Genomic DNA, 10,214 nt, shown 5'->3' on the forward strand with positions numbered 1-10,214 from the left:
CTCTCTCTCTCTCTCTCTCTCTCTCTCTCTCTCTCTCTCTCTCTCTCTCTCTTTCTCTCTCAACACTAACCCTTCTGTAGCTTACACACCATTACCCTGGCAAATATTCCTCATAAAATACAGCAGACCATGCATAGGAAACACCATTACCTGCTGCCCGGCCTATCCCCAGTGACCATGTAGAGTAGATGTTTCTAAGCAACAAGTAGTGGCAACTTACCCAAAAATGGGCAAAGACTGTACCCATGCAACTGAATGTACTGACTCTTCACTGACTTCGCAGATGTGAACTAGTCCTTGCCTGCCTTTCACTGCCTTAGCCTGGAAATGCTGGGAAAAACAAGCCATATCAGCAAGAATTACCTAAAAGCAAAGGAAGTCACTGTGAAAAGAAAGGAAACTCACTTCTTTCCGCTGGGCTTGGTGGAGCATCTTTGGCCTCACTGGAAGTCAGGGTGCCTGAGTTCTAGTTTGTGCTCTGCAGCCTAGGTGATTTAGGACCTTGCAGTTTCAGTTTTCTTACCTCCTGGGAAATGAGTTGATCTCCAAAAACCCTTCTTCTCTTCCCCATTGTTTGACTTCCAGGAAAGAGAGGGGATGTCTTTGAAAGATTCCTTTTATATTCAAATTTGTAGCTTCAAAAAGGAATGTATTTGGGCACTCAGTTTGAGTGAGAATGAGGATTTGATTCAGAGGAAGGCAGAATGGCCTTAGAGGCACAAAGCTTAGAGGCACGGCACTGAAAATCCCAAGAGACTGTGCCTCTAAGCTTTGTGAAGAGTCCCAAGGAAATAACTGAAGAAGAAGCGGTAATGGTTTATCACTAAAGGATTTAGCCTAATGTCCCAGATAAAACATCGCTGTAGACTTGGTATAGAGATTAAATAGAAGGAAGAAGCCCCATAGATTCATGTTCAAGCATCTGTTAGAGGTTTGCTTTCCCAGGCAGCCTGTACCCAGCCTCCTGCCTCAGGAACTTCATTAAACATGTGCTCCCTATGTCAGCTCTTCTGGAAGACCTCCGTGCAAACAATAAAAACTTTGCGGTGATACCAGTTCTCCTTCCAAAGGGAGAGAGAGGGAGACAGGCAGGTGAGTCCTGCACAGGCATATCAACCTCTGGGACACCAGAGTTTCTAAGGAAGTTTCCTGGTTCTGACACTTTGCAGAGGGAATCAGAAACCCTGACATTCTTGCAGGGTTTGACCCAGAATCATTCAGAGTGCTGTAAGGATTAAGCACTGGGCACTAGCCCAGTCCTCACAACCCAGTCAGCCGCAGCGAGGTGACCCTTCCTCTGCAGAGGCTCACCTTTCAGGGACAGAGCCAGCTCTAGCAAGCATGTGGAGGGTTGAGTACTGAACAAGACATGCAAGCTTCAGTCTTCTGGTGGGAAGGAACCAGAATGGTAGGAGGTCAAGATGGCCAAAGGCACGCCTTCGAGAAGCTCGGTTTATGAAGCTAGATTGTGAGGGATTTGCTCCCAAATTTTTTTCTTCTCTTTTTAAGAATCATTCTCTTCTAATCTTGTCCCAGACTTTCAAATCAAGTGTGGACGTGGTGGCAAGAACCTTTACACCTGCTCCATTGTGGGGAGACATTCCAGCCAAGGAGAACACACGCATCCTGCTGGAGTTCTCACTGACAAATGGTACATATGGACAAGAAGGCTGTGCACATGCAACAGACATGTGTGTGTGTGTATGTGTACACGTGTGCGTATGTCTGTTCATTGCCTCAAGTGTACTTTGCACTTCAGCTTAAATGTGCAGAACTTCCAGAAACTGGAAGGAAAAAAAAAAACTTCTCCATGATTCTATTGAAAACACCATGTGCTGCCTCTGAGCTTTTTCTATTCCCTTGAGCCTCAGTCCTCAGTGATGCGCTTATGTGAAGAAGCCTCAGCCCAGCGCGTCCCCCTCCCCACCCTACCCCCCGCCTCTATCCCAGTAAAATCTTGGGGAGGGCCGGGCTGGCTCTGCTCTGCACCGTCCTTCTCACAGTGACCTGCAGGTTGGCCCCGCCACCTTGGCCTCCTCACACTCAGCTCTCCCCAAACCAGCCTCCGGACCTGCTGAGCCTCTTCAGAGCATGTCATTGTCAGTAAGACCTCTTCATTCTGTGGAACTCAAGCCTATCCATGTCATATTGACCTTTTGCTGCATGAGTCATAAATTATGAAATCAGTCTTACGGTTTTTGAGATGTAGCCAGCGTTTTTGTAAGGCTAAACCTTTTTCATGAACTTAATTTAAGTGAATAAGCAAACTACCAGTCCTCCAATGAGAGATGACAGACAATTGAATCTCTGCCCTTAGCAGTGGCGATGGCATCAGGTCCTAAAATAAGCTCATAATTTTCCTGTTATTTTAATAATATGGAAATATTAACATAGTGTTTCTTTTGATAGTGATAGACTGATCCATATTTAAATTTTATAGAGAAGAAATTTTATTGTACTGTGATGTAAATATTTATTATCCAGGTAAGGATTTGCCCGGTGTGTATTTTTTACAATTGAAACATTTTACTTTAATCTTTAAAAGAAAAAAGACTATAAAACATATACATATTAAAAAAAAAGGCTAGGGAGAAAAAAGGTTTGGCCTTATCATAAAATTTTTACTGTGTTGTATAAATGTTTGCAAATGAAAAATTTACACATTTTTAGTGTTTCCACATTAATTAGTGCCGCCTTCAGGAGCAATATTGTGCAGTAAACACTGTTTGTGGCTTTCTGTTGCCCAGCTCAAACTGACCCCACCTTATGCACAAGACAATCAGATGTAAGTCTTTCCTCTGAGGATGCAGACAATACTCAACAGAGCACAATGTGAAAGAAAGAATGAGATTGTAGGCATGCACTGCGCTGCTGCTGGAGGTGATCAGGTGCCTGCGCACTCACGTGGCCTTGCGCCACTGCCTCCTTTTGGCTGTTCTTTGTGGTGTTGGCATCTTTCTCTTGACATCAAGTAGCCAAAGTAGTTCTCCAAGTTTTCTTCAGAGAAGATCATTCTCTTTCCCATAATGTGTTCATGCCCTGAGAATCAGAAAAATGAAAATAAAAACCAAAAAGGTACAGATGGAATAGAGAGGTTTACAGTCAGTTGAAGATTGGTGTTTTGCAAACAGTGTTAAGTGATTTTGCTATTGCTAGATTGGTAATATTTTTTTTCAGCCTAAAATTGTTGAAATCTGTGATCAAATGTTTTAAACTATCCAAAAAGAAAATTTGTATATTTGGGAAAATGGATTTTTACATAGCTTTTGTATGCAGATATTAAATTGTAATTATGAATATAGTGGGCATAGGTACTCATAAGCTTAAATTCTAAAAAAGAAAAAGCTTACAATGGATAAATTTGCCTGTCTCTTTCTTTAAGTATTTCTGGATAGAAGGGGCTGCCTCCCACCTCAGCACTGAGGCAGGGAAGGAATTTCAAATACAAGGCACATCTACTAAGTTGAATGAGTTTACCTCTGGGGAGCATGTGGAAAGAAGGGAGAAACACAGACAGACAAACTGATGGACAAACATATGTCATCAGATCAGGTTCTCAAAACATCCAACAGAAATCTAAGGCAGCTCCATTAAAGTACTATGTTGGGGTTCTCAAAAAAGAGAACACAGAACACAGAGCAGGGGGGAGTTTCCCTTAGGATAAGAGCAATTAGCATCAAAAAGATTACATCATAAAATGGGGGCTTGCATACAGGAAAAACCAACTAGGGAAGTTGAGGCAGTCACCTAGAGTTTTTGATTGGGAGTTCTCTTCATGGCTGAACTTCCAACAGCTGAGCTCCTGTCAGGGGATAAGTAGCTAAGTCCTTTGATCTTGAAAAGATGCCCACGATTTATCTCTCAGCTGTGCTTAAGGACACAGGTTTTTACTTTAACAATTTACTCTCCTGTTCTCAAGGACATAGTATTTTTACTCTTAGGCTCTTTTGCAATCGCTGTCACAGAACTGGGGATAGGAGATGAAAAGGGAGGGTGGGCAGCCCAACCCCAGACAAGGAACCTTGGAGGACACTTTGATTTAAACATACTTAGACCTGAAAGGAGGGGTTATCCCACAGACAAGAGAGTCAATCAAAGGCCATTTTTTTCCCTGAATATTTGTATGACACTTCATAGAGATCAATGGAAATTTTCTTCCCATGCGAAACTTCACTTAATTCAAGGACTTTGTGTGATGAAGAGCACAGTAAAGTGAAGGTCGCTGTCTCCTCTCAGGCTGCTAACAACCATTTCCTTTGCATTTTCTTGCACACAATGAGTTGCCCTGAGGGAGGCAGATGTGTGTAGAAAAGAAAAAAATAATCTTCAAAATAACAAAGTAGTGTGTTCTAGTGCTCTTGGGTGGAGTGAGGTAAGAGCCACTCTCAGTCTTGACTCCAAGTCATAGATGCTGAATGCCTTCCTCACATGAGATGCACACACCTAGGAGCTGTTCTAGGTGTGTTCTAGGGGCTTGTGATTCTACCAGTGGCTATTCTGAGCCCAGAGGAGATGGCAGGTTTGGTTTTACTACCTGCATTAAAGTCACACAGGACTTTTGTTATAATAACACATCAAAACATGGATGCCTCCTGCAGCCCCTGAAAGACATTTACTGCTAAGTAAGCTACTGATTGGACTTTTCAGAAAGTTCTTCTGTTTTCCCTGCATGTTAACATCACCCACTAGTCACTGGATACTTGAGAGTCCCAATGACTCCCAGATCTTCAGTGTAATGTTATGTGATGCTGGCCAGCCTTGTATGAACATTACTCTATCCTAGGAATCTTGCTTCACCCTTCATTCTACCTCGAATGCTCCAAAGCACGTGAGAGAATATGAGTTTTCTGATGATAGGGTAATGGAACTCACTGTGCTGATGCTCACAGCTTACCTTCCAAACTGCTCACCTATCCCACTGCAAAAAACCCACATACACCAAAAGAAAGGCTACCTCAACCCTCAATAGGCTAGATCCACTGCAAATATACTCACTTGGCTTAACATGAGTGGTGATTTGTGGCATTTATATATTGTCCCAATGGCTTCTAGAGGGCTAACACAAAGGTATCTTTGTCTTTTTGCTTGAGACAGCCTCACTGTATAGCACTGGCTGGCTAACCTTGAATTCACAGAAAACTGCTGCCACCCTCTCTCTCCCCCCAACCTGCTGGTATTAAAGGCATACACCACCACACACTAAGGTATTTTGTCTTATAAGCACTTGGGAGTCAAGTTTAGGAAAAGCTATGATGTATGATAGAAGGAGAATTTATAGCAGTGGGGGTTGGGCATCCTGAAAGGGGGAGCTGAGAAAACAGGAAGATAGAAGTATTTGCCTTCCAAGAGGCAACAACATGCGATACCACTCTCAACTTTAAATAAAATGATTGGCAAATGAATGGTGTGGGTGAATTTCTTTGGGAAAAGGGGGGATTGAACCATACTGATACGAAACTGGAGGGCCCCACAATGGAAGGAATCCAATAAGAGCACAGTAGACCTTGACCCATAGGTTTCTGCAGCTGGACTGTTTAGTTTCAAAGATCTGAGCAGTTTTTTTAAATAATATTTCTCTTCCTTCTTTAACAATCACATGTGTGCAGACAATCATGATATTCCTCAGCTCCTTCCTCCCACTCTCATGTCCTCTTCCTTTTGTTAATAACCCATGTAACAGGCCCCAGACCTCAGCACAACTGATGCCACAATGCGATTTGCATTCAGGCAGCAATACCTATCAAAACTATAATAAAGACCTGATCCATCAAAGTTCATAGTTCTGGGAAAGTCCCTAAATGTAGTAACCTTGCTTTTTAGCTTCTGTACTTCCACTTATTCCTATCCATTCTTTCTAACTGAAGTGTGTCACCTTAGGATGTGGGGTTGGTTTGTTTGTTGGTTGGTTGGTTGGTTTTTTTGTTTTGTTTTTTGTTTTGTTTTGTTTTTTGTTTTTTTGCTTAAAAGCTTACCCTGAGGAAGGCTTGAGACTTCACTGAGGTCCTGAACACCCTGTGTAGTCACTGTTGCCTAATAAAGGCTTAAACCTGTGCCTGAGTGATCTTTTCTGGTAGATACCTCACATTTCTGGAGGACCCAGCAAGATCCCTAGAGACCAGACCTCAAGATACCAGGGGGCTCAGAGCCCCTTAGAGCAGGTAAGAGTGCAATGGTCAAGCATCTCTTAGGAGGAGCACTCCAAAGATATTCCATGGCTCCAAGACTCCCTCTGATTAATTAATTTCTATATAATACTTTGTAGTATGTATTTTGGAGTCAAGCTGTGGAGATGAGTCCTCTAGTTCCTCCCTCTCAGGGTATCCAGGTGCTGCTGCACACTAAGATAAAAGGATGAAGTAGAGTCCAGAGCAGGTGGGGTTCTACAGAATCTGCTGTGAGTGAGTGCGGGGGGTGGGGGGGGAGGCCTTCTCTGATGATCTTCAATAAAACAACTCTCTGAGATGATCTTAGATTGTGCTTTATTCAGGGTGGGTTTGAATGCATACATTTTGGGGTGAACCAGAGATATATATGGACCCTGAAGAGTAGAAAGGAGTTTGGGTGGTAAATGCTAATCATTGGCTAGAGTTTTAAAGTTCTCTGAATCCCTTGTTTGCATAGAGAGGTATTCCAGGAATCTCAGGTGCTTGCTGGGCAGATTCTTATCTGGACCTGAACCTGTAATCTCAACAAGTCTACACAACATTCTGGTAGAGGGTATAGGGGGTTCAGGCTCCCAGACAAGGTCAGAGAAGGAGATGCCCTGCTGGTTAAGGGAATCCCCCATTTTACACAGAGCTCAGGATATCTGGACAATGATAGACTTTGACCTTAATTAGCAGGGCCCAACAACATTTCAGAGGAATCTGATACCTCTAGCCCAAAAGGGAATAAAATCAAAAGTCACCTGGTCTAGAACTTCCAGATGTAAGTCTGGTTATGGCACCTTCTGTTTAGAACACAAAGGAGAGGCAGGATGGTGGTAACCACTGATCCAGTGCCCAGGATCCATGTGAGATGGCACTGGATTCCCCTGATCTGTTTAGGTGTATGAATGTGTGGTGGCCACCCCTGGTTGTATTTACTATATGTGTATTGCAGAAAATATTTTTTAAAAGTAACCTGAACGTTCCCATTCTTGTGCCTCCAACACTCTGGCCCAGCCGCCTGGCCAGCCATACACTGGTGGGCAATGGTCAACCTGTGTTTTTATCTTATGGAGACTCTGACTCAGAACTCCATGATCTCTCCACCCAGCTTGCTAGGTTCCCACTGGCAGGTCGTTACCATGCCAACCCCATGCTTCAAATACTCCACGACTTTGTGGTGCACCTCAGGCAAACCCACACTTTGCCACTGTACCTTTCTCTCTTGAACCCAGACTAGCCACCACATAAAGGAAAACAGAATACAAACTTAGTTCAGAAACGATGGTAACTCAAACTCCAAGATGCAGCAACTAAAATTCTAATCTTGTAAGCTTTATTAAATCTAAATCTTCTGCTGTCAAATCCTGACAGATCTGCCACTGAAACCAGGAGACACTTGGCTAAATCGTGTCCTGTCGCTATCCCAATCCAAAAAAGGCCCTCTCTCTCTCTCCTGCGTCCTCTCTTCCTCCATCCAACTCGAAGTCCTCCCTACTCGCCCAGTGATTGGCCCCCTTATTCACTAGGGTATTGGCTTACAAGGCCCATCCACAACACATAGAAAAGGCCCTTGCTGTTCTGATAAAGAAAATAAAACCTTTCTCTCAAATATAAATAGAGCACAACTATTACTGTTTTGTAATTTATAAAGTATAAGATAGACCTTAAGATAGAATATTGTCATCTATCTTAAATTAAAAGACTTATGATTCTACCTTGACTTATGTACTGGCTTTAGATGGTGTGCCATCTGAAAATCATCTTCTCAAATCTATTCTCTCAAAGTAAATAGTCTGGGTTGGCTATGAGACAATAAGTAGTTTTTCAACCCTGTCAGAAGTCCAAGAACAACTAACTGAAAATGTATAGGAAACCCAATACAGCTTCCAGAACTGAGACAAATTGTAGAGATAGTTGCCTACCTGTACAGCCCCGGTAGGTCAGTAAGTTGGAGCATCCATTGTCTTCAGCCTTCTGGACCAGGATCACCTGACAGACCTAGAGAAACAGGGAATTGGGGACTCGTCTATTATGTCTCTGCAGAACTAAGCTGTCCTAACCTGTAAATTTTGTCTTTGTCTGGACACTATAGGTCTGGTCAATGTTCTGCCAAGTGGCAACCTAGCCACAAAGGTACAGCCTCAGTGGGCGGTAAGATGCTCAGTTGCTGTTAGGAGCAGACCTGTCTCAACAACAAGTGAATAAATAGTATTGAATGTCACATTCTGTGGATATCTGACATTTTTGAAAACCACCTATGTAAAGTAATCTGGACTGTTCTTTGCTAACTACTCTCAGCTATTTCTAATTAAAATAACTGAAAACACCCTAGTAATAAATTCAGAACCATGAATTTGCTATTTGGCCCTTAACCCACAGGTTTAATAATCTCAGATCAGTTTATAATAACAACTATAAAAGACTGGGTCTAAGCCCTGTACTTTAAAATTTTTAGTGTCAATAGAAGAAATGTATACCAATGAAAACCTTGATTTTGCATTAAAATAAAATCTGTTCCAAAGTAAGAAGTTATGGCTTCAACTTAGTAGCAATTATAAAGATTTCTACCAAATGAGATTATGGCTATACAATCAATTCTAGCTATTTCCTCCCTGTTCCAAATATGACCATTTCTACATTCCCTAGAAAGACAAGCTATAATAACCACCTCTAGCCCCAAAGCCCAGGGAACCGGAGTGACAACTCTTCATAACTTCTTCAAACTGAATATGGGCACTGAGATATATTGAAGTGGGGGGAGGTAGGGAAAATGGGGGAGTTGGTTGGCCTTAAGAAGGCCATACCAGTGATTGTATTAGTCTCTGATGTCTGTGCCTTGACTGGATCCCGCTGAAAGTCCAAGACATCCAGAGTTCAAGCGGAGACTCACCAAGCCTGTATATTCTGTAATATACAAATCTCAGAACAAAATTTTTGTATCCTCAAGATAACCTTTTGTTTGATTCTCTGGAATCTAGTTCTTTAGGGGGTCTCCCTCTATCAAATCTCATCCTTATCACTCTGGAAGGTGTATAGACACTAATCACCCTTTCTAAAAACACAGAAACAAAACCCTTCTCACAAATCAGCATACCCTTGAGCCAGTAACCAGAAAATCCTTTATTTCGACTTCTCTCCCAGAGGAATAATATAACCACAAAACTCAACATCACATCCATTTTGAAAGTTAAAACAATCCAAAACAAATGAAGTAAACTAAAATACTGTATGTGACTATTCTTAGGCCTTTTCTATTTTGCCATGCAGGATAATAACCCAGAATTCCCACGGAGCCCACTTTAGACAGAATTTGAGTACCCTGTAAAACATATTAGAGCAATATATCTTTATACCATCTTAAAAGCAACTAATTCAAACTTTCACTAATATCTGCCTACAGGAAGCAGGTAGTTTTTACTTGTTAAGCCTTGTCTGCCTAGAACAGCTGTCTTATTATACCATCTATCTGTTCAGCTCTCTGCCCAGAGCCATAGACATTTATCTTATTAATACCTGTTCACTGACCTCTCTACATGAAGTTAGAGACTAATTTTCCCTATCCTAATTCTGAACCACAGGTGAAATTCTCCACGTGATTCAGACAAAATCTGTATATAAATCTATCCTAAAAGCAAATAATCCCAATTTTATAAATTCACAGTTCAATCAATCTCTGCCCCAAGTGGGCAACTTCCATTCTACAACTCTGACTCAGCGAAGCCTTCATCCCCCTCAGAGCCTGCTTTCTATGTTTCAGTTCTCTGCCCCCACCACCCCTCCCGGAACCTACCCACCCCACCCTCATGCTTGAGTGCATATGACTCATCTCAGTGCTACCCAGCTACTCATTTTAAAAAATGAAAAGAAATAAAATAAAACTCTCTCAGGCTAATGATCTTAAACTTGTTGTGGATTCTTGCCCAACATGTTCATTTGCCACCAAAATGGATGTGATTTTGAGTTTTGTGGTTATATTTTTCCTCTGGGAGAGAGGTCAAAATAAAGGATTTTCTGGTTACTGGCTCAAGGGTATGCTGATTTGTGAGAAGGGTTTTGTTTCTGTGT

The sequence above is a fragment of the Mastomys coucha genome, unplaced genomic scaffold (genome assembly GCF_008632895.1).
Source record: "Mastomys coucha isolate ucsf_1 unplaced genomic scaffold, UCSF_Mcou_1 pScaffold9, whole genome shotgun sequence".
Lineage (NCBI taxonomy): Eukaryota > Metazoa > Chordata > Mammalia > Rodentia > Muridae > Mastomys > Mastomys coucha.